Source organism: Nicotiana attenuata, unplaced genomic scaffold, assembly GCF_001879085.1.
Source record: "Nicotiana attenuata strain UT unplaced genomic scaffold, NIATTr2, whole genome shotgun sequence".
Taxonomy (NCBI): domain Eukaryota; kingdom Viridiplantae; phylum Streptophyta; class Magnoliopsida; order Solanales; family Solanaceae; genus Nicotiana; species Nicotiana attenuata.
The window spans coordinates 34598-55911 of NW_017675224.1; the positions used below are offsets into that span (position 1 = coordinate 34598).

General features: G+C 39.2%; 1 pseudogene; it reads left to right on the plus strand.

Annotated features, from left to right (window-relative positions):
- Positions 1-21314, plus strand: part of LOC109219822 — a 31168-nt pseudogene that overhangs the window by 8886 nt on the left and 968 nt on the right.

A 21314-nucleotide genomic window follows, 5' to 3' on the forward strand; every position in this document is an offset into this window, starting at 1 on the left:
AGGCAGTTACACTGCCTTGAATAACACAGTTTAGGAACCTCTAAAATTCCCCCCCAAAAAAAAATCCTATAGCTGAAATTTGATTTTCAGATTCAAAGCTAGATCTGAAATTTGAAATTCTCCTTTAGATCCAAAACTTCTCAGAAAATCAAAAAAAATATAACAAAAAACTCAAAAACACTATTACATTGAATTCCTTAGATCAGTTTCGGTTTTTTTAGCAATTGTTTCGAATCCTTAGCCTAGTTTGAAGAAGAGAATAGCTGGAGAGTCCATGATGTTGATTATCGATGTGAATTGAGTTTGTTTCTGGGTCAATTTCAACTTTGCTTTGATAATCAAGCTCGTTTGGTCAATTGTTGGTGCTGTGGTTTCCTCCACTCATTTCTGGGTTGATTCTGATAAAATTTGTTGGTTGTGAACTTGAATCTGAGTTGTTTTTGACTACCTGCTCACTGCTGCTGATCCTCACTCGTTTCATATTCTATTTTCCAGGTACATGTCCTGTAACTCTCGGATTTTGGGGAATGGAATGAAGTGATGATTATTTTTCTCATATTGAATTCTCTAATGAAGTGTAATTAATGTCATGTACATTATCCTAGCTTAGTAGTTGCTGTGAACTGTTTAAAACTGGAAATCATAACTGGAATTAGTTTGTCAATTCTATGACTGTCCGGTTTTGTAATACTCGCATGGAATCTTATAGGTGTCCTTCGTTTTAAACCTCAGCCATGGCACTCATTAGGTAATTACATGTTTTGTATTAATTCGAACTATAGTGACTATTAGTTTGACTGATGATTCTCCTGTGGATTCGAGGTTTCAGATAGAGTAGACGTTTTGGAAGTGAAACTTGAAATATGAATTTATGTGTTCACTGTCACAAAATCAAATGGTCCCTGATCTTAAGAACTGTAACTTCGAATTTCAGATTCAGTAGATACTCTTGCAAAGTAGTCAAGTTCTATTGCATGTGATAATCAAATTTTAGTTACTCTAGTGTCTTTGATTTCTGTACCATACTTTGAAAGAAAACTCCTTCAGTCTAAACGTGATTTAAGGCCAAAGAATTCGAAACAATTGTAATAGGTCCATATAGTATTTCGTTGATGGATTTAATTTGTTCAAAACCAGATCAACGATTGTTTTGATGCCTGCTAGTAGATTGAAGTTGAATTGGTTTGCCCTTTCGTGGACGTAATGGCTTAGTCCTGATCCAAGACTACCTTTTCATTTGGGGTTTGTTACGAAGACCCAATTTGGGCAGCCTTCTCATAAACGTTGAGGCTGTTAATGTAATCCCCTGAACTCGAAGCTGATTTTTGACCAACCTCCCGTAATAGTATATATGAACATGCAAATTAATTAGGAATATTTTTATTATTAGACACAACTTGAATAGAAAATTATAGTTTGCTTTAGGTTCCCTTTTAAACAATAAGAATGAGATGAGCCTCGCTAAACAAAAATCCATAAATGCGGGCCCTCGATAAAATGTCTGTACTAAAATGTTTAGATTCGGGACGGGCCGTTTAGCGAATTTCACGCCTTCCCCAAAAGATAATAACGCGTTAGTCTCTTTTAGGTGCGTACTTTAATAACATTACCTTCCTAAACTCGGGTGCACATTTATGTGAACCCAAATCCAATATCTCAACGAAGTGCGAAATGTATCAAACAACCACAGGTGCAATTTATGTGACGTGGTTCGAGACACATTTTCACGACGTTGCAATTCTCGTTAAAAATAATAATAAAACGGTTTAAGATTTAAAAGCACATAAGCTAAAAACATGTTTTGAAATCAGATAAAATTCCAAATATAACAGTTGAGCGACCGCTGCTAGAAACCACGGAACCCGGAATGCCTAACACCTTCTCCCGGGTAACAGAATTCCTACTCGGATTTCTGGTTCGCGACTGTAAACAGAGTCACTCTTTCCTCGATTCGGGATTCTAAACCGGTGACTTGGCGAACCATCAATCTCCCAAGTGGCGACTCTGAATCTTAATAATTAAATCTCGTTTCCATTGTCCTTTAAGTGGAAAAACTCCTTTATGCCCTCCGCGGTGTAGTGGAAAAGGAGGTTGTAAAGCTCTGGCGACTCTGCTGGGGAAACAAACCCAGAACTTCGGTTCAGGGTTAAGAATTTCGAGCTTAGATAAAATTGTTATGTTTGGCTTTATCTGATTTTTCCTACATGTTTTATGCTGAATGTGCTAAATGCTTTGCCGCTTTGATATTATCTGAATTGTATATAAACTGTGATGAAAACCCTTCTCTTTCTCACCTCCGGGGATGTGCTTACTGGTTGAGACTCCCTATTCTGTTAAGTGTCATACCATGAAATAAGAAAGAGGCTCGGACCAGTACTAAGTCGGATGGCCTTTTTGGTTCCTGTACGTAGCCCTTCCTCGACTCAAGTTGTCCGCTCGGATACACAGTCTATAACAAATACCCAGGTTTTGAACCTGAATAACTTGACTTCATGCCGGATCCCTCGTAGGAACGCTATTTTCATCATGTGCATTTGACTTAGGGGACTCAACACAGGGTTGGTCCGTCTAGGACAAGCAACCTGAAACGAAAAGACCATCCTGATACATCCTATTTGTTTTTTATGCATTTATTTGCTTCGACTTGGCATGCTGACCGGCTTATAATATTGGAAAATTGAAAAAAAAAAGAAAAAGAAAAATAGCAGTGTAGAGAGTCAAGTACCTATTTTAGAAAAGCCAATGCCCAAAATGTGCCGAAACTCTGCCGGATTTTGAAAAAAAGAAAAAGAAAAAGAAAGAAAATAGTTTTATTTAAAAATAGTTTGTTTTATTTTGCCAATAAAAAAAATGAAAAAAGAGTCTTGTTTTTAAAAGTAGTTTTTATTTGCCTATGAAATGAAAAAAGAGAAAAGAAAAGAGTCTTGTTTTCAAAATAGTTTGTTTATTTGCCCGAACTACGCAGGTTTGATTCTCACCGGATGTGAGATACGTAGGCAACCCCTCAATCGGGTCCAACCTCCCCTTTTGCAAAAAATAGCCAAAAAATGTCAAAATTTTAATTTTCGTCATAAAATAAGTCAGGTGAGGCTTTTCGGTCAAAAATAGCCGAATGTCCCTAAAAGGGCGCCGGAAGGCTGCTTTTGCGGAACACCACCTTTTGTCATTTTCAGGATTTTGGCCGGTTGCTAACGCAGCCTTAAATCTTTCGTCCCCGAGGCGCTGAAAGGCCGTGTTTGCAAAACCAGGTCTTTTGTTTGAAAAACAATCCATTGTCTGGATAACTCGAAATAGTTTATCTTTCCCTTTCTATCAAGGACCAGCTTCCCCCCTGTCGTCATCTTCAATAGAGACGGACCTGCTCATCTTCGTCTCTTAAAGGCCCAGCTCCTTCATCTCCTTTCCGATTCCAAGTAAGGAGTTTTAGCCATCGAACCCAAACGATCCCTTTCTTTTAGGTTTGAATCACTTCTGAACTCCAGCCAAAAGGCAGCAAAACCAGCCATGAAAATAGCTTCAAAACCAGTTGTGTAAGCTCACCATTTTCGCCATCAAAGCAACGTGAAACAGCCCGAAACAACTCCAAAATCATGAGCTACTATCATAGATGTCGTTGGGTCCGTTTTCTGGTTTAGTTTGAATTTTTCGGCGAGTCGCGAGTTCTTTTGTTTGAGTTTTGATGACTGTTTCCATGGGTTCCTTGTCGTGGTCTGTTCTATTGATGTGCTGAGGATCTATTCGAGGCTTCCGGTGCCGGCAAGGTCCGAGTTCGCCGAGGTCGACGTAGGAGTTTCTTCGGCTGAAGGTTCCTGTTGGTTGAGCTTGCTCGTTGCTCATTTTGGTCGCCGCTTTGTCCGGTTTGTTGGATTCATTAGCTCGAAGATCGTGTTCGGCATTTATCTCTGTTGTACAGCGCTATTCAAGGAGTTTTCTATATTCAATCAATTGGAAATCGATTTTGACTTCACAAAAGGTCCAGTTCCTTAATTACCTTTATTTTATGTTATCCTCTTAATTACCTTTATTTTATGTTATCCTATTAGTGGTTAAACGTTTGGTAAAAGTGTTTTCTTCTTCTGTCTGAAAAAATCTTGAATGCCGCCATAGATTAATGAATGTTAGCATGCCTTACGGATTATTTATTGTTGAATAGAATTTGTATCTGAAAACAAGTTAAGTTGGTAAATGAGCTCACAATTAGTTATCTGAGTTTGGACATGGGATTTTCGAATGATCAAATTGCTTCTGTGTTTTTTTAACAACTTGGAAGGAAGGAAAAAATTTGATGACAAAAGAAGTGAGATTTGGAAAAGAACGATTTAAGTTTCCTGGGCCAAAAGAATTTTCTCTTTAAGAATTGTTTTTATGTTGGATCTTTTAGGGAGAGTAAAGCTACAATTGGATTTTAGATGAAAGTTAGTAACTGTAGAATTGAAAAGTAGCGGACCTTTAATACTTAAAATTCTAATTTAGACAATTCTCATACATCGTAGTTTGCTTTAGTTGAGTATAATCTTTTGGAATAATTCGAGGGGTGCCATTTAGCGAATTTCCATGGCCCTCGCAAATATGCAAGCGCGTAGTTGCTTTTAGGTGCGGTACTTTAATAACATTACCTTCCTAAACTCGGGTGCACATTTATGTGACCCAAATCCAAATCTCAACGAAGTCGAAATGTATCAACAACCACAGGTGCATTTATGTGACGTGGTTCGAGACACGTTTTCACGACGTTGCAATTCTCGTTAAAAATAATAATAAAAGCGGTTTAAGATTATAAAGCACATAAGCTAAAACATGTTTTGAAATCAGATAAATATTCCAAATATAACAGTTGAGCGACCGTGCTAGAACCACGGAACCCGGGAATGCCTAACACCTTCTCCCGGGTTAACAGAATTCCTTACTCGGATTTCTGGTTCGCGGACTGTAAACAGAGTCACTCTTTCCTCGATTCGGGATTCTAAACCGGTGACTTGGGACACCATCAATCTCCCAAGTGGCGACTCTGAATCTTAATAATTAAATCTCGTTTCCATTGTCCTTTAAGTGGAAAAACTCCTTTATGCCCTCCCGGGTGTAGTGGAAAAGGAGGTGTAACAGCTCTGGCGACTCTGCTGGGGAACAAACCCAGAACTTCGGTTCAGGGTTTAAGAATTCGAGCTTAGATAAATTGTTATGTTTGGCTTTATCTGATTTTCCTACATGTTTTATGCTGAATGTGCTAAATGCTTTGCCGCTTTGATATTATCTGAATTGTATATAAACTGTGATGAAACCCTTCTCTTCTCACCTCCGGGGATGTGCTTACTGGTTGAGACTCCCTATTCTGTTAGTGTCATACCATGAAATAAGAAAGAGGCTCGGACCAGTTACTAAGTCGGATGGCCTTTTGGTTCCTGGTACGTAGCCCTTCCTCGACTCAAGTTGTCCGCTCGGATACACAGTCTATAACAAATACCCAGGTTTTGAACCTAGAATAACTTGACTTCATGCCGGATCCCTCGTAGGAACGCTTATTTTCATCATGTGCATTTGACTTAGGGGACTCAACACAGGGGTTGGGTCCGTCTAGGACAAGCAACCTGAAACGAAAAGACCATCCTGATACATCCTATTTGTTTTTTATGCATTTATTTGCTTCGGACTTGCATGCTGACCGGCTTATGAATATTGAAAATTGAAAAAAAAAAGAAAAGAAAGAAATAGCAGTGTAGAGAGTCAATTACCTATTTTAGAAAAGCCAATGCCCAAATAGTGCCGAAACTCTGCCGGATTTTTGAAAAAAGAAAAAGAAAAAAGAAGAAAATAGTTTTATTTTAAAAATAGTTTGTTTTATTTTGCCAATAAAAAAAATGAAAAAAGGAGTCTTGTTTTTAAAAGTAGTTTTTATTTGCCTATGAAATGAAAAAAGAGAAAAGAAAAAGAGTCTTGTTTTCAAAATAGTTTGTTTTATTTGCCCGAACTACGCAGGTTTGATTCTCACCGGATGTGAGATACGTAGGCAACCCTCATCGGGTCCAACCTCCCCTTTTGCAAAAATAGCCAAAAATGTCAAAATTTTAATTTTCGTCATAAATAAGTCAGGTGAGGCCTTTTCGTCAAAAATAGCCGAATGTCCCTAAAAGGGCGCCGGAAGGCTGCTTTTGCGAGAACACCACCTTTGGTCATTTTTCAGGATTTTGGCCGGTTAGCTAACGCAGCCTTAAAATCTTCGTCCCCGAGGCGCTGAAAGGCCGTGTTTGCAAAACCAGGTCTTTTGTTTGAAAAACAAGAAAAAAGTCAGTGGTCAAGTGAATACCGTTTGGATTTTTGGTCAAAATAAGCCGATCCAGCTTCGGCTGTGTCTTAAACCGTTCTTGCCGAGATAGCCTTAGAGTATCTTTCAGTTGTCGAAAGGCTATTTTCGTAAAAGAACGGACAGGTTTGTGAAGTGTCATAAAATAATCCTCTTCGGCCTCAAAATTCATGTGAAATTGGGAAGGGGCCACGTTTGCAAAATCAATCATTTGGTTAAAATCGGCATATAGGGAAGGAATCTGTCCGTTTGTTTTTGAGTTTGTAACTCTTTTGATTAGAGTATGTGGGTCGGTTGATTTTCGAGTCTGTATTTCCTTTTTCGCATTAGAATCTGTCAGTGGCTCTCGAGTCTGTAGTTTGTTTTATTTCGAGTCTGTTATTTTCCTTTCCAAAAAATGTCTAGTTTTGTAATAGAATGTTTTGCTAATGAAAATTGAAAATTCCCAAAAATTGTTTCTTTATTTTCGCACTTATTTTCAAGAACTACGCTTGGTCTAATTCATACGGGGTCATGATACGTAGGCAATCTCCATAGGATTTGACCATAACCAAATAAAAAAAAGAGAAAAAGAAAAAGAGCGGAAAAACAAGAAAAAGAGAGAGAAAAGAAAAGAAAAGAGAGGAACTGAAAAAAGGGGTGAAAAACAAGAGAGGAAAGAAAAACAAATGAGAAAAAACAGAAACTAAAAGAAAGGAACAACGGCAAAACAAGAGGGAATGAGAGAATAAGAACAAAAGAAAGCAAAGGCAAGAGCGAAAAGAGAGAAAGAAAAGAAAGAAAATAAAAGAAAAATTGCAATCGGGAATAAGGAAAGCCGGGATGACGCAAGCAGTCGAGCAAATGCATCATAGAAAATGTCAATTGCTTAGGTGTATTCATTCCCCAAACGTGCAATTACCAATGTGTTAAATTCCCTAACACTAACATGATGGTTTCATTTTGGCGTGTCATTTCAGAAAGGTGGTTGGTTTGTGGTTTTAAAGGTAAATCTTCCCTGCAACACAAAGGCAAAAGACAATGGCAGAGAACAACAGAATTGAGTGGGTTGATACCGATGCCCGAAAGCAGCTGGTTGAACAGGACAACGGGTTGGTAGAAGAGGTAAAAATGTTGAGACAGCATGTGGCAGATATGTATCGGGCATGGATGACTGGGAAAGCACCACCCCCGCCACCGCCTAGCTTCCTGGACTCTGTCCTTACCCAAACACCAAACACAATGCCAGATGATCCTCCATACTCTCCATATCTACCCGCTTATAACAGCTTTTCTAGCCACCCGAGTAGCTCCATCACTCGTCGTCCAACTATCTTTTCCCAAAAGTGTCCTCCGATCACATCCACTGTTCTCGACAAAGAACACCCACCCAGAGTTCATGATGCCCAATATTACCCCTCCGAGGTTACTCATAAGGCTCCCAACTCGCACAAGCAAGGCCCGCAAGATGAGCCTCATGTTGAAAATGAAAGGTTTACAGGAAGAGAAGGGATAGACGGGGAATCCAGGAAGCTGAAAGAACCGTCCGTGTCTCCTGACATTCGCCTACCCATGGGGTTTAAAATACCAAAATTCAGATTGTATGATGGGTTTGGGGATCCGGTAGCTCACCTAAAGGTTTATTGCAGTGAAATGAGAAGTGTGGGCAGGAAAGATGAGCTGTTGATGGCATATTTCAGTGAGAGCCTGACCGGGACAACTTGGGAATGGTATACTCATCAAGGTGTCGGTAAGCTGCATACATGGGATAACGTGGCTCGGGATTTTGTTTGATACTTTCAATGCAAATCAGGTGTCACCCCAGAACGTTCCTCCCTATCTAGAATGGAAAAGAAGCCGGAGGAAAGCCTTAGAGAGTTTGGGCTCAGATGGAGGGAGCAAGCTGCTCGAATCAATACCCCGATTGGTAAAGAAGAGATGGTTGAACTTTTCATACAAGCCCAGGGGCCCACCTACTTTAGTCATTTGATCCCGGCCTTGGGAAAGCCTTTCAAGGATGTGTTAAAAATGGGGGAGCTAGTAGAAGAGGGAATTAAGTCGGGCAAAATAATGAGTGGCTCGAAAGACATTCAGGACATCTCGGTAAGCTCGGGAAGGAGAAAGAGAAACAGAAAAGATGATCCAAAGGGCTCTCCTAATCAACATTTCCAACCTCGACATCGTACCCGTGAATATCCTCGTGCACCAGATGACCCTCCCCAACGCTACTTCTCTCCACGGAACTCCCAAAGTCATACTTCACTTTCCAAGTACCCAGCTCCACAAAATGCCTATCCACTCCCACGAGCATACCGAAAACCCCCTGGTCAGGTTTTCGGCCAAATCAGGCATTTAGGAATGAAAGGTTGTTGAAAAAGGGAAAGGCTTTCACCCCTGTTGGAGGGTCATATGCCAGTTTGTTCCAAAAGTTGAAGCAATTGGGCATGTTGAAGCCGATCCAGATAAAAATGCCAAACCCTCTGTCAAAGAAGTGTGATTTTTCTCAAAGGTGCGCATATTGCTCAGATGCCCCGGGGCATGACATAGAAAAGTGTTGGAAGCTGAAGAAAGCAGTTCAGGAGCTTATTGATGCAGGTGACATTGTCGTACAAAATTCTGATGCAGCGGACACCCGCCAAAGTCCATCACCTACGCATAATGAGACACACATGGTGGGTATGATTTATTGTGAGAGTTCTTCTGAAAGCCTCGGAGGCCCACATGCTGCTAAGCTTTCTCTGCTATCAGAGGTTGATCTTGAGAATGGGTCGGCAAAAGGAACCCAAAAGCAATTTGTTAAGAATGATGTGATGAAGACTTGTGAAGTTCCTAGTACGGTTGATGCAGAATTCAGTGGCTAGGATACCGTGCTTGGTAATTGGAAAGACGCTCCATTTCTAGGTCAGCCAGAGAGGAGCTTTGGTGGTTCATTTTGTTGTTACTTCTGTTGTCCGGGTTATTTGCAGGGTTGTAATCCGGATATTGTCTTGTGACTCAAACCCTCTTATGCTTTCATTTTGTCTAACTTGTTTAGCCGTAGTGGTTTGTTTAGTATTGTCCAGGTTTGTTTCAGTTTCATTCTAGGGTTGTACTCCAGTTTGTTTTGCTTGTTTTGTTATTCGGACCATTTCACTGTTTGTCTAATGCAAGTTCCGGTCTTTTGTTACTTCCAGGCATTTTCTTTGTTTAGTTCTTTCTATCCTTTGGTTTTGTCTTTTGTCTAATGCTGGTTCTAGTGACATGACATGCACGCATAATTCTCAGCCTGATCTTTAAAAGCTATGTTAGCCGGGAAGCAATGAAACCATTTTGAAGACGATGGGGGCACTTGAGGAAATAAGAACAGATTTGGACGTTTTGAGATTGTTTGACGCCCGAACCATGTGAAACTGGGGCAGATAGAACATAAAGAAACCTTAAAGGCAGGTTTGCCAAATTGACAAGGGCCGTTCGCGGTAATGAGAGTGAGAGTGTTGTCCAATGGTGCATTATATTTAACAAGATGTAGAAGGGAAATATGTAAAAATGACCATCAATTCCGATGCGGTCAAGAGATACTATGTATGATTTCTGTGTTTAATTGTATTTGTTTGCATTTGGCATATTCTGAGGATTGAAATGACAAAGGCGTTTTGTTCTGCTATCTAAACACTTTATCCCTTATCACCCCTTTTGAGCCCTGTTTGTTTTCTTTCACACCCCTCTTTCGGAATCAATGGCACAATTAAAAAATGCAAGTGCCGAAGATGAGTACATAGAAAGAAAAGAAGGAAGAAAAGAAAAGAAAAGATGAAAAGGAAAGAAAGAAAGAAAAGAAAAAGAGAAAAGGAAAGAAAGAAAAAAAGAAGAAGAAAAAGAAAGAAAGGGAAAAGAAAAATAAAAGAAAAGAAGAGGAAAACTGAAAAGAAAGGAAGAAAAGAAGAACAGAAAAAGAAAAAGAAGAGAAAAGAAAAATCACAAAAAACAAAGTAAATTCTATGATGTGAACTACGTTTGACTTGATCCCGAAAGGGTACGTAGGCAGCCTTCCTCAGAGGTTCAGTCATACCAAAATAAAAATCCAGAGTCCCCAAGCAAGAAACTGGGGCAGAAGTTGTGGTTGTTGTGAGAAATCTGGTTCCGAAAGTTGTAATTTTTAATCCATGTTGAATTGTTTTTTAGCCTGTTATACCCTTCTTTTCTAACCCTGTCCAAAAGCCACATTACGGTCCAAAGAAAGACCTTCTGATCAGTCTTTGAGAAATGCCAAGTCAAGCAGGTAAAGGTAATTCATGTCAGGGGCAACACTCCGGTCCAAACAAGGAAAATTAAAATGAGAGAGTCTTATTGATAAAAACCCTCACGGGTACCGCAAGGCGATCAAAGCTGAGAGAAATAAAAATGAGAGAGTCTTATTGGTGAAAACCTTCACGGGCACCTTGAGGGGACGGTAAGTTGAGAGAAAGAAAATGAGAGAGTCTTATTGGTGAAAACCTTCACGGGCACCTTGAGGCGACGATAAGTTGAGAGAAAGAACAGATCGAGAGGGGCTTGATGGTGAAAACCCTTCGGGCACTACAAGTCGAATAAGGAATTCGAATCAAATTGGATAAGTGGAGCATTGGAGCCCAGTTTCACAACGAAAAGGTACAACAAGAGCTGAACATCAAGTTTGACTGACAGAATAATTACAGGGGCATGGCATGGTCAGTAGAGTCGGTATCCACATCTGATAGGTTTCAACTTCGTAGTTTTCTCTTTAGGAATCATCTTCTTCCTTTGTCCTTCACTCCGTTCCTCTGTTTTGTTCACTTCCCCTTTCTGAGTCCGCTTGGTTATAACAAGTGAGAAATGACTTCAAGATTTGCCACCAGCTTTCCAATTGCACAAAACGGGGTCTGGCTAGCATATCAAAGTGTCACAAGTCAAGAAAAATAACAAGAGCACTGAGCTGGTAATAATCAACATGCTTTGGGGATCTTGGTGAAACACAAAGATTTGGTAGATGTCGGTTCACGAGCAATGCAACAGATAGAGGGTATTGGGTTTGAACGGAGAAGAGGTAATTTCTGTGACAAGGATGACAGAGAAAGTGGCAAGCAATGTCTTTCAAGATGAAATATTATCATGGCAAGTGAAGGAACCATAGACCTCAAGGTCAAGGGGCTAGGGGTGTAATTTAAGAAATAACAACATACTGTGGGGGGCAATGGACGTGCTTTGGGATTCATGTGAGACACAAAGGTTGGGAAGATGCCAGTTCAAAAAATAGAGGATATTGAGTCTGAACCGGAAAAAGGGGTATTTTATGTGATGAGGGCGACAGAAAAGGGGTTGGTCCATAAACAAGCAAGGTTTTCGAGTGGAAATCAGTCATCATGGCAAGTGAAGGGGAAGTCGCCGCAAAGTTCAAGGCCACAAACTAACCACCGCATTTTAAACTGACAGGATTCTCTTTGATTGAAACAGGGACAGCAAAGATTGTTCCGGAGGAACTCTCCATGAGGGAAAAACAAGCAGTAATCAGGTTTGACCGCAAAGTGTGGTTTGATTAAAATACAAGATAGTCATGAACAACATAGAGGAATGTAAATTAGTTTCAAAGTTTGCATGTTTAGGATAAAATGCAAGTAGGAGTTGTCAGAACCTTCCTGAATAATAGGATGTAGTTCAAAAACCCTTGTAGATAACATGATGTAGTGAGAGTGATACCTTTAAAAGATATAACTTAGGTTCGTAATTGTTAGAAGTTGTCAGGACCTCCCTGGATAATAGGACTTAGCTTTCAAATTCTTAGTAATATTTGGTAATATGATTCAGTTTAACACTTACCCATGTGCCGAGCTACCAAAATGGGGCAGAAAATTTTCCTTGTTTTGTCTATTTTGTGAAGTCAGGAGCCCGCCTGGATAACAGAGGAATACATTTCCAAGTTTTGAAGTCAGGAGCCCGCCTGGATAACAGAGGAATACATTTTCAAGCTTTGAAGTTAGGAGCCCGCCTGGAGAACAGAGTATTACAATTTAAGTTTTAGTTTTCAAATCTTATTAATATCCGATAACATGTACCTAGTTTCCAAATTGGGGCAGAAAGTTTTCCTTGTTTTTGTATGTTTTGTTGAAGTCAGGAGCCCGCCTGGATAACAGAGGAATACATTCAAGTTTTGAAGTCAGGAGCCCGCCTGGATAACAGAGGAATATATTTTCAAGCTTTGAAGTCAGGAGCCCGCCTGGAGAACAGAGGTATTACAATTCAAGTTTTAGTTTTCAAATTCTTATAAATATCCGGTAACATGCACCCAGTTTCCAAACTGGGGCAGAAAGTTTCTTTGTTTTGTCTATTTTTGTGAAGTTAGGAGCCTGTCTGTAGAACAGAGGAATACAGTTCAAGTTTTAAAGTCGGGAGCCCGCCCGGAGAACAGAGGAATACATTTCCAAGTTTTGAAGTCAGGAGCCCTCCTGGAGAACAGAGGTATTACAATTCAAGCTTTAGTTTTCAAATTCTTATTAATATTAGATAACATGTACCCAGTTTTCAAACTGGGGCAAAGTTTTCTTTGTTTGGTCTATTTTGTGAAGTCAGGAGCCCGCCTGGATAACAGAGGAATACATTCAAGTTTTGAAGTCAGGAGCCCGCCTGGAGAACAGAGGTATTACAATTCAAGTTTTAGTAAATATTATTAATGTCTGGTAACATGTACCTAGGTTCCAAACTGGGGCAGAAAGTTTTCTTTGTTTTGACTATTTTGTGAAGTCAGGAGCCTGCCTGGATAACAGAGGAATACATTTCAAGTTCGAAGTCGGGAGCCCGCCCGTACAACAGAGGAATACATTCAAGTTCAGCAGTGGGAAGAAGGGAAAACATCTCTGTTTATAATTTGAAGCGGCAACAATGAATTTCACCGAGAGAATGCAAGACAACAAGGCAACAAAGAAGTACAGGAGCAAGTTTGAAGAATTTAGATAGGACTTTTGTAATTCATAGAGTATAGCTTAGCCTAGCTTCTTTTATTTTGACGGTGTAATAAGGGAGGTCAGCAAGCAGTAGCAGCAGCAATTGCAGTGAAATCACAGCTCCTGGTAGTCCCAGCAACCAAACATCCCCGAACTACACTGACCTGATTCCTTTTTAGCCAAGGATATGTAGGCAACCTCCGAAGCAGGGTGCGGTCAACTTTTTTCAAAAATGCTTCACACGGAATATTCAAACGGGCAAAAATCGCTCGTATTTGCTCACTTATCTTTGCCCGAAAACTCTTCATGTTTCCGAGCAAAGAGGGGCAGCTGTGAGCACTTGATTTTTGCCCTACATGAATTATTCCTAAAAATTCAAACAAAATGATTTCTTTCATTATTTCGCGATTTTGTGAATTTTTGTGATATTTCATGTTAATTGTTTGCATTTTTATTTGTGCATTTTAATTCATATGAAATTATAAAAAAATACACTTGGCATTTAGGATTTAATCTCACATTTTTAGGATTAATTAGTAGTTAAGTTGTAAAAATGGTCCTTTTTGCATTTATAGTTTTAATTTGTCCTAGTTTGCATTTAAATCGGGAATTAGGGTCATTAGGAATTAAGTAATATAATTTAGAGTTAATTTGGTTTTTGACTTTTAATTTGTCATTTTAACAAAAATCAGAAAAAAGAAAAATAAATAAAAGAAATAAAAAGGAGAAAACAAATTAAAAAAAGAGGTCTTAATAAAGGACCCAAATTGGGCCACCCTTTAATTCTGCCTCAGCCCAATACATACACACTCCCAGCCCAAAACCCCTTCAGACCAGTTGCCCGGCCAAGCCCAGATATTCAATAACCCGGTCCAGTCCCCAGGCTACCAAACGACGTCGTTTTGATCCAGGTAAATCCAGGCCATTCATTGTTTATCATCCAACGGTCCAGATCCGTCCAAGGAAATTACATAAAAATGTAATAAACTCCTTACAATTTTACAGACAAACCATTCATCTTCCTCGTACCCCCCGTCTCCCACCGCCACCCACCGTCAGACCACCGTGTCTTCGCCGGCGCCACCGCAAATCGACCCCAAACGAACACCATAAGACCTCCTCACCATCCTCTCTACAAATCCATAACCCATTTCCTTCGAATCCCAACCTAATGCTTCGAATCTTGAATCACAGAATCGACTAAAAACCCTAAACCATCGGAATCCGCCCAAATTAAGACCCTAGGTTCCCCTCCTTCTCCTCTTTCCATATCTAACCCTAGTTTTCTTTGAATCACCCCCGTTTGTTTCGAATCTTCAATCAAAGTCTGACCAAGAACCCTAAATGACTACAATTTAGGGATAAAGAGCGGTTGGACCATAATAATTCTTAATTAGGTGTTTCCTCGTGGAAATACTTAATTAGGGACGATTATGGTTCGAATTTGATAAGACAGGTTACCGGGCGGATATAGGTATTTTTTCTTTCTTCTTCCTGTATTTTTCTTATTTGTGTAGATTCACGAATGTTGCTCTCTGAGTTTTATTTTTGGTCAGGATATTTGCCATTAATTTGTTTTAGATTTAGTTTAATTCAGGATTTAGTAAATGTTTTATTATTAGTCGGATGGTTTCTTTGTTCTGTTACCATGAATTTTTCAATTTTCTGTTAATTGCTTCTAATTGATTTGTCTTTTGGTTTTGTTTTAATTTTGATTGGTGATTTGTGGTGTTAGTTTAATTTGGTTTCAAACCCGTTTAGATATGTGTTTTGTCTCATTGACCTTAGTTCATATTAGCTCAGTAATTGATTATTTTGTTGTTTGGATAGTGCTGAAACAGTCTAGTTTAATTGTAGTCAGGCTTTTTGGTCAACTAGTGTTAAGGGGGTTGGTTCAGTTAACTGAAGTAGGTAATTCCAGGTTGAATTCTGGGGTAGTTTGGTATTTAGAAATGCATAAGAATGCTGTAGTTACAACTAGAACCTTCTAGGACTTTCCAAAGCAGGGCTTTAGTGTAAGTTTCAGTAGTTTTAGTATATTAACTTGTGACACAAGTCAGAAAATAAGGGACTAAATGAGTAAATAAAGAGGGACTAAAAGGCAACTGAAAATCTGAAATATTCCTCAAACTCTGCCTATAAAAGGCAGTGTACACTGCCTTGAATAACAAGTTTAGGAACCTCTAAAATTCCCCCCCAAAAAAATCCTATAGCTGAAATTTGATTTTCAGATTCAAAGCTAGATCTGAAATTTGAAATCTCCTTTAGATCCAAAACTTCTCAGAAAATCAAAAAATATAACAAAAAACTCAAAAACACTATTACATTGAATTCCTTAGATCAGTTTCGGTTTTTTTAGCAATTGTTTCGAATCCTTAGCCTAGTTTGAAGAAGAGAATAGCTGGAGAGTCCTGATGTTTGATTATCGATGTGATTGAGTTTGTTTCTGGGTCAATTTCAACTTTGCTTTGATAATCAAGCTCGTTTGGTCAATTGTTGGTGCTGTGGTTTCCTCCACTCATTTCTGGGTTGATTCTGATAAAATTTGTTGGGTTGTGAACTTGAATCTGAGTTGTTGTTTGACTACCTGCTCACTGCTGCTGATCCTCACTCGTTTCATATTCTATTTTCCAGGTACATGTCCTGTAACTCTCGGATTTTGGGGAATGGAATGAAGTGATGATTATTTTTCTCATATTGAATTCTCTAATGAAGTGTAATTAATGTCATGTACATTATCCTAGCTTAGGTAGTTGACTGTGAACTGTTTAAAACTGGAAATTCATAACTGGAATTAGTTTGTCAATTCTATGACTGTCGGTTTTGTAATACTCGCATGGAATCTTATAGGTGTCCTTTCGTTTTAAACCTCAGCCATGGCACTCATTAGGTAATTACATGTTTTGTATTAATTCGAACTATAGTGACTATTAGTTGACTGATGATTCTCCTGTGGATTCGAGGTTTCAGATAGAGTAGACGTTGATTGGAAGTGAAACTTGAAATATGAATTTATGTGTTGCACTGTCACAAAATCAAATGGTCCCTGATCTTAAGAACTGTAACTTCGAATTTCAGATTCAGTAGATACTCTTGCAAAGTAGTCAAGTTCTATCATGTGATAATTTCAAATTCTAGTTACTCTAGTGTCTTTGATTTCTGTACATACTTTGAAGAAACTCCTTCAGTCTAAACGTGATTAAGGCCAAAGAATTCGAAACCAAATTGGTAATAGGTCTATAGTATTTCGTTGATGGATTTAATTGTTCAAAACCAGATCAACGATTGTTTGGCCTGCTAGTAGATTGAAGTTGAATTGGTTTGGCCCTTTCGTGGACGTATGGCTTAGTCCTGATCCAAGACTACCTTTTCATTTGGGGTTTGTACGAAGACCCAATTTGGGCAGCCTTCTCATAAACGTTGAGGCTGTTAATGTAATCCCCTGAACTCGAAGCTGATTTTTGACCAACCTCCCGTAATAGTATATTGAACATGCAAATTAATTAGGGCTATTTTTATTATTAGACACAACTTGAATAGAAAATTGTAGTTTGCTTTAGGTTTGCCCTTTTAAACAATAAGAATGAGATGAGCCTCGCTAAACAAAATCCATAAATTGCGGGGCCCTCGATAAATGTCTGTACTAAAATGTTTAGATTTCGGGACGGGCCGTTTAGCGAATTTCACGGCCTTCCCCAAAGATAATAACGCGTTAGTCTCTTTAGGTGCGTACTTTAATAACATTACCTTCCTAAACTCGGGTGCACATTTATGTGACCCAAATCCAAATCTCAACGAAGTCGAAATGTATCAACAACCACAGGTGCATTTATGTGACGTGGTTCGAGACACATTTTCACGACGTTGCAATTCTCGTTAAAAATAATAATAAAAGCGGTTTAAGATTATAAAGAACATAAGCTAAAACATGTTTTGAAATCAGATAAATATTCCAAATATAACAGTTGAGCGACCGTGCTAGAACCACGGAACCCGGGAATGCCTAACACCTTCTCTCGGGTTAACAGAATTCCTTACTCGGATTTCTGGTTCGCGGACTGTAAACAGAGTCACTCTTTCCTCGATTCGGGATTCTAAATCGGTGACTTGGGACACCATCAATCTCCCAAGTGGCGACTCTGAATCTTAATAATTAAATCCCGTTTCGATTGTCCTTTAAGTGGAAAAACTCCTTTATGCCCTCCCGAGTGTAGTGAAAAAGGAGGTGTGACACTGGAGAGATTGATCCTAATCCAGAATCAAAGCCTGCTCGTCCTGATCCTGTTGATATGGACGAGGATGAGAAAGAAATGCTGTCTGAAGCACGGGCTCGGTAGGCCAACACAAGAGGTAAGAAGGCTAAAAGGAAAGCTAGAGAAAAGCAGCTTGAAGAGGCTCGAAGGTTTGCTTCCTTACAGAAAAGGAGAGAACTGAAGGTTGCTGGAATAGATGCCCGTCAAAGGAAGAGAAAAAGGAGAGAAATTGATTACAATGCTGAAATACCCTTTGAAAAGAAGCCTCCTCCAGGTTTCTATGATGTCGCTGAGGAAGACCGTCCAGTAGAGCAACCTAAGTTTCCAACTACCATTGAAGAACTAGAAGGTGAAAGGAGAGTCGATAAGGAAGCTCGTTTAAGAAAGCAGGATATTGCTAGGAATAAAATTGCAGAAAGGCAGGATGCCCCTACAACCATATTGCATGCAAATAAACTTAATGACCCAGAAGCAGTGAGGAAGAGGTTGAAGCTCAATCTTCCTGCACCACAGATTCCAGACCATGAATTGGAAGCCATAGCAAAGATAGGTATGGCCAGTGATCTACTAGGGGGTGATGAACTCTCCGAAGGGAATGCTGCAACACGTGCTCTTCTTGCAAATTATGCCCAGACACCACATCATGCAATGACTCCTATGCGAACACCTCAAAGAACCCCTTCAACTAAGCAAGATGCTATTATGATGGAAGCAGAAAATCAACGAAGATTGACTCAGTCTCAGACACCATTACTTGGAGGGGATAATCCTATGCTGCACCCCTCAGATTTTTCTGGTGTCACTCCTAAGAAAAAGGGAAGTTCAAACGCCAAACCCACTCTTAACTCCTTCAGCGACTCCTGGAGCCACTGGCCTTACTCCTAGAATTGGCATGACACATTCAAGGGATTCTTATGGAATGATCCCCAAAGGAACTCCTATGAGGGATGAGTTGCACATTAATGAGGAAATGGATATGCACAATAATGCTAAACTTAGGAAATTCAATTCAAAGAAAGAATTGCTTTTTGGTTTGAAAAGCCTTCCTCGGCCCAAGAATGAGTACCAGATAGTCGTCCAATAACCTCATGAAGAAAATGAAGAACCACCAGAAGAGAAGATTGAAGAAGACATGTCTGATAGGATTTCAAGGGAAAAGGCCGAAGAAGAAGCAAGGCAACAAGCTTTACTCCGGAAAAGGTCAAAAGTATTGCAGAGAGAGCTCCCTAGACCTCCCATTGCTTCACTAGAACTAATAAGAAGTTCCTTAATGAGAGCTGATGAAGATAAGCGCTCCTTTGTTCCTCCTACACTAATTGAGCAGGCTGATGAAATGATTAGGAAGGAACTTCTGTCTTTGCTAGAACATGATAATAGCAAGTATCCTCTAGATGAAAAAGCAGAGAAGGAGAAGAAAAAGGGGGTCAAGCGAAAAGTGGTTGCCGAACCTGCGATTGAGGACTTTGAGGAAGATGAACTGAAAGAGGTGCGTTCATGTTACATAAAGAAAAAAGGTTTTGCTCTACTCTTGAGTCAATTTATTTTCTCAGGAGCAGTCTTACCTGCTTTGCAGCATTAAGGTATTTAAATATGCAAAATCCCTAGTGAGCCTTTTATTTTTGAGCGAAAGAGTTTCAAATTACTTCAAATGCATTTAATACTTCAGAGTTGTTAGTGTCAAATTAATACTAGAAAAGAAAATGAGTTGTCTAAATTTCAATATAAAGCATTTGGAAACTGTTTTTTTTACAATATCATATAACCCTTTTATGGAACTTATATATGAAATTATACCAACAATTGCTGATAATATTTCCCTAAACTATGGCTGTAAGGATTGAGGAAAACAGTAGGTTCAATAGGCTGGACCAAATGAGTTGTCTAAATTTCAATATAAAGCATTTGGAAACTGTTTTTTTTACAATATCATATAACCCTTTTATGGAACTTCTATATGGAATTATTCCTACAATTGCTAATAATATTTCCCTAAACTATGGCTGTAAGGATTGAGGAAACAGTAGGTTCAATAGGCTGGACTAAATGAGTTGTCTAAATTTCAATATAAAGCATTTGGAAACTGTTTTTTTAAAATATCATATAACCCAAATATTTCCCTAAACTATGGCTGTAAGGATTGAGGAAAACAATAGGTTCAATAGGCACACTCTTGAAAGGTTGGGTGTGTAAAGTAATTTTTATCCGCAAAAAGTGTGTAATAGGGATTTGGTCCATAGTTCGAGGGGTAACTTATGTATTTTGCCCAAGATATATTTAAATGTACGTATTATCTATATAGTATGTATATATATTATTCTTGACTCCACCCAACACAAGCTAGCTTACATGCTCAACTTTATGAACCCTACTCCTACACCCATGGCACCATACATGGTGTCCCAGTTTTGTTTTTACTATTTTTGTTATGAGGACTAATTAACTGAAATTGGACATTCAAGTCTTCCGACAAGGCGCCAAAAAACGCTCATGGTTCCACTCTGGGGATCATTAGATACTCACTTGGATGCCATCTTTGCTTGTGTGAAATATGTTCATTATGTTTTTCCCCCTGTAATATTCAATGTTTCTACGTGCATTTGACTGTTAAAATAATATTTGGAAGTAAATAAATCAGGTCTCTTCGTGATAGGCGCATTTTCCTTTTTTACATTGTGCTATTAGATGTTCCCTTGTCATTACCAATTTCGTGTCCAAACAGGAATGTTTTCTGGAGTTTGTATGATTTTTTCTTCATCTACGGCAACATAACTAACTCCACTCATGCAGGCTGATGGATTGATCAAGGATGAGGCTCAGTTTGTTCGTGTGGCAATGAGTCACGAGGGTGAATCTCTTGATGAATTTGTCGAAGCACACAAAACAACTTTGAATGATATCATGTACTTTCCTACCCGGAATGCTTATGGTCTCTCAAGTGTTGCTGGAAACATGGAAAAGCTGGCTGCTTTACAGAATGAGTTTGAGAATGTGAAGAAGAAAATGGATGATGATACTAAGAAAGCAACAAAGCTTGAGCAGAAGATCAAAGTCCTTACTAATAGATATCAGGTTTATTGTAGTGGTTTAATTGTTTAATCTGAATGTAGTTACCACTTCCTGTACAGTTCTCTGTTTATTAACTTCATTTGTCTGGAGGTTTGATCTGCAAGCAGACGTGTTTCTAGTTCTTACATGGATCTTTCTTGGCTATCCTACCTTTTTTTGGTTTTCGGAGTTGAGATCTAAGCTATAAATTCAAGCTAACAAATATTCATTGTGGATGAGCAGATGCGAGCTGGAAAACTTTGGTCACAGATAGAGGCTACGTTTAAGCAAATGGACACAGCAAGCACAGAACTTGAATGCTTCCGAACATTACAAAAACAAGAGCAGCTAGCAGCATCACATAGGATCAACAATCTGTGGGAAGAAGTTCAGAAACAAAAGGAGCTTGAACGTACTTTACAGAAAAGGTACGGTGACCTCATAGCAGATAAGGAAAAGATTCAGCATCTCATGGATGAGTACAGAATACAAGCTCAAATGCAGGAAGAAATTACAGCAAAGAATTGTGCTCTTGAGCTGGCCAAGGCAGAAACGGAAGAAAAGTAGAGCACATCTGCTGCTACTGAAGCTGGTGTGGAATCTTCAGGTATGGGCCAGTGCTCCAATGCAGAGGAAACTTCTGCTTCTGCCGCTCATATATCATCATCTGCTATTGAAGCTGACGTGCATGTGGAATCTTGAGAGACCGGCCAGTGCTACATTGTAGAGGAAAAATCTGCTTCTGCCACTCATGTATCATCATCTGCTATTAAAGCTGATGACGTGCCTGTGGAATCTTCAGAGACC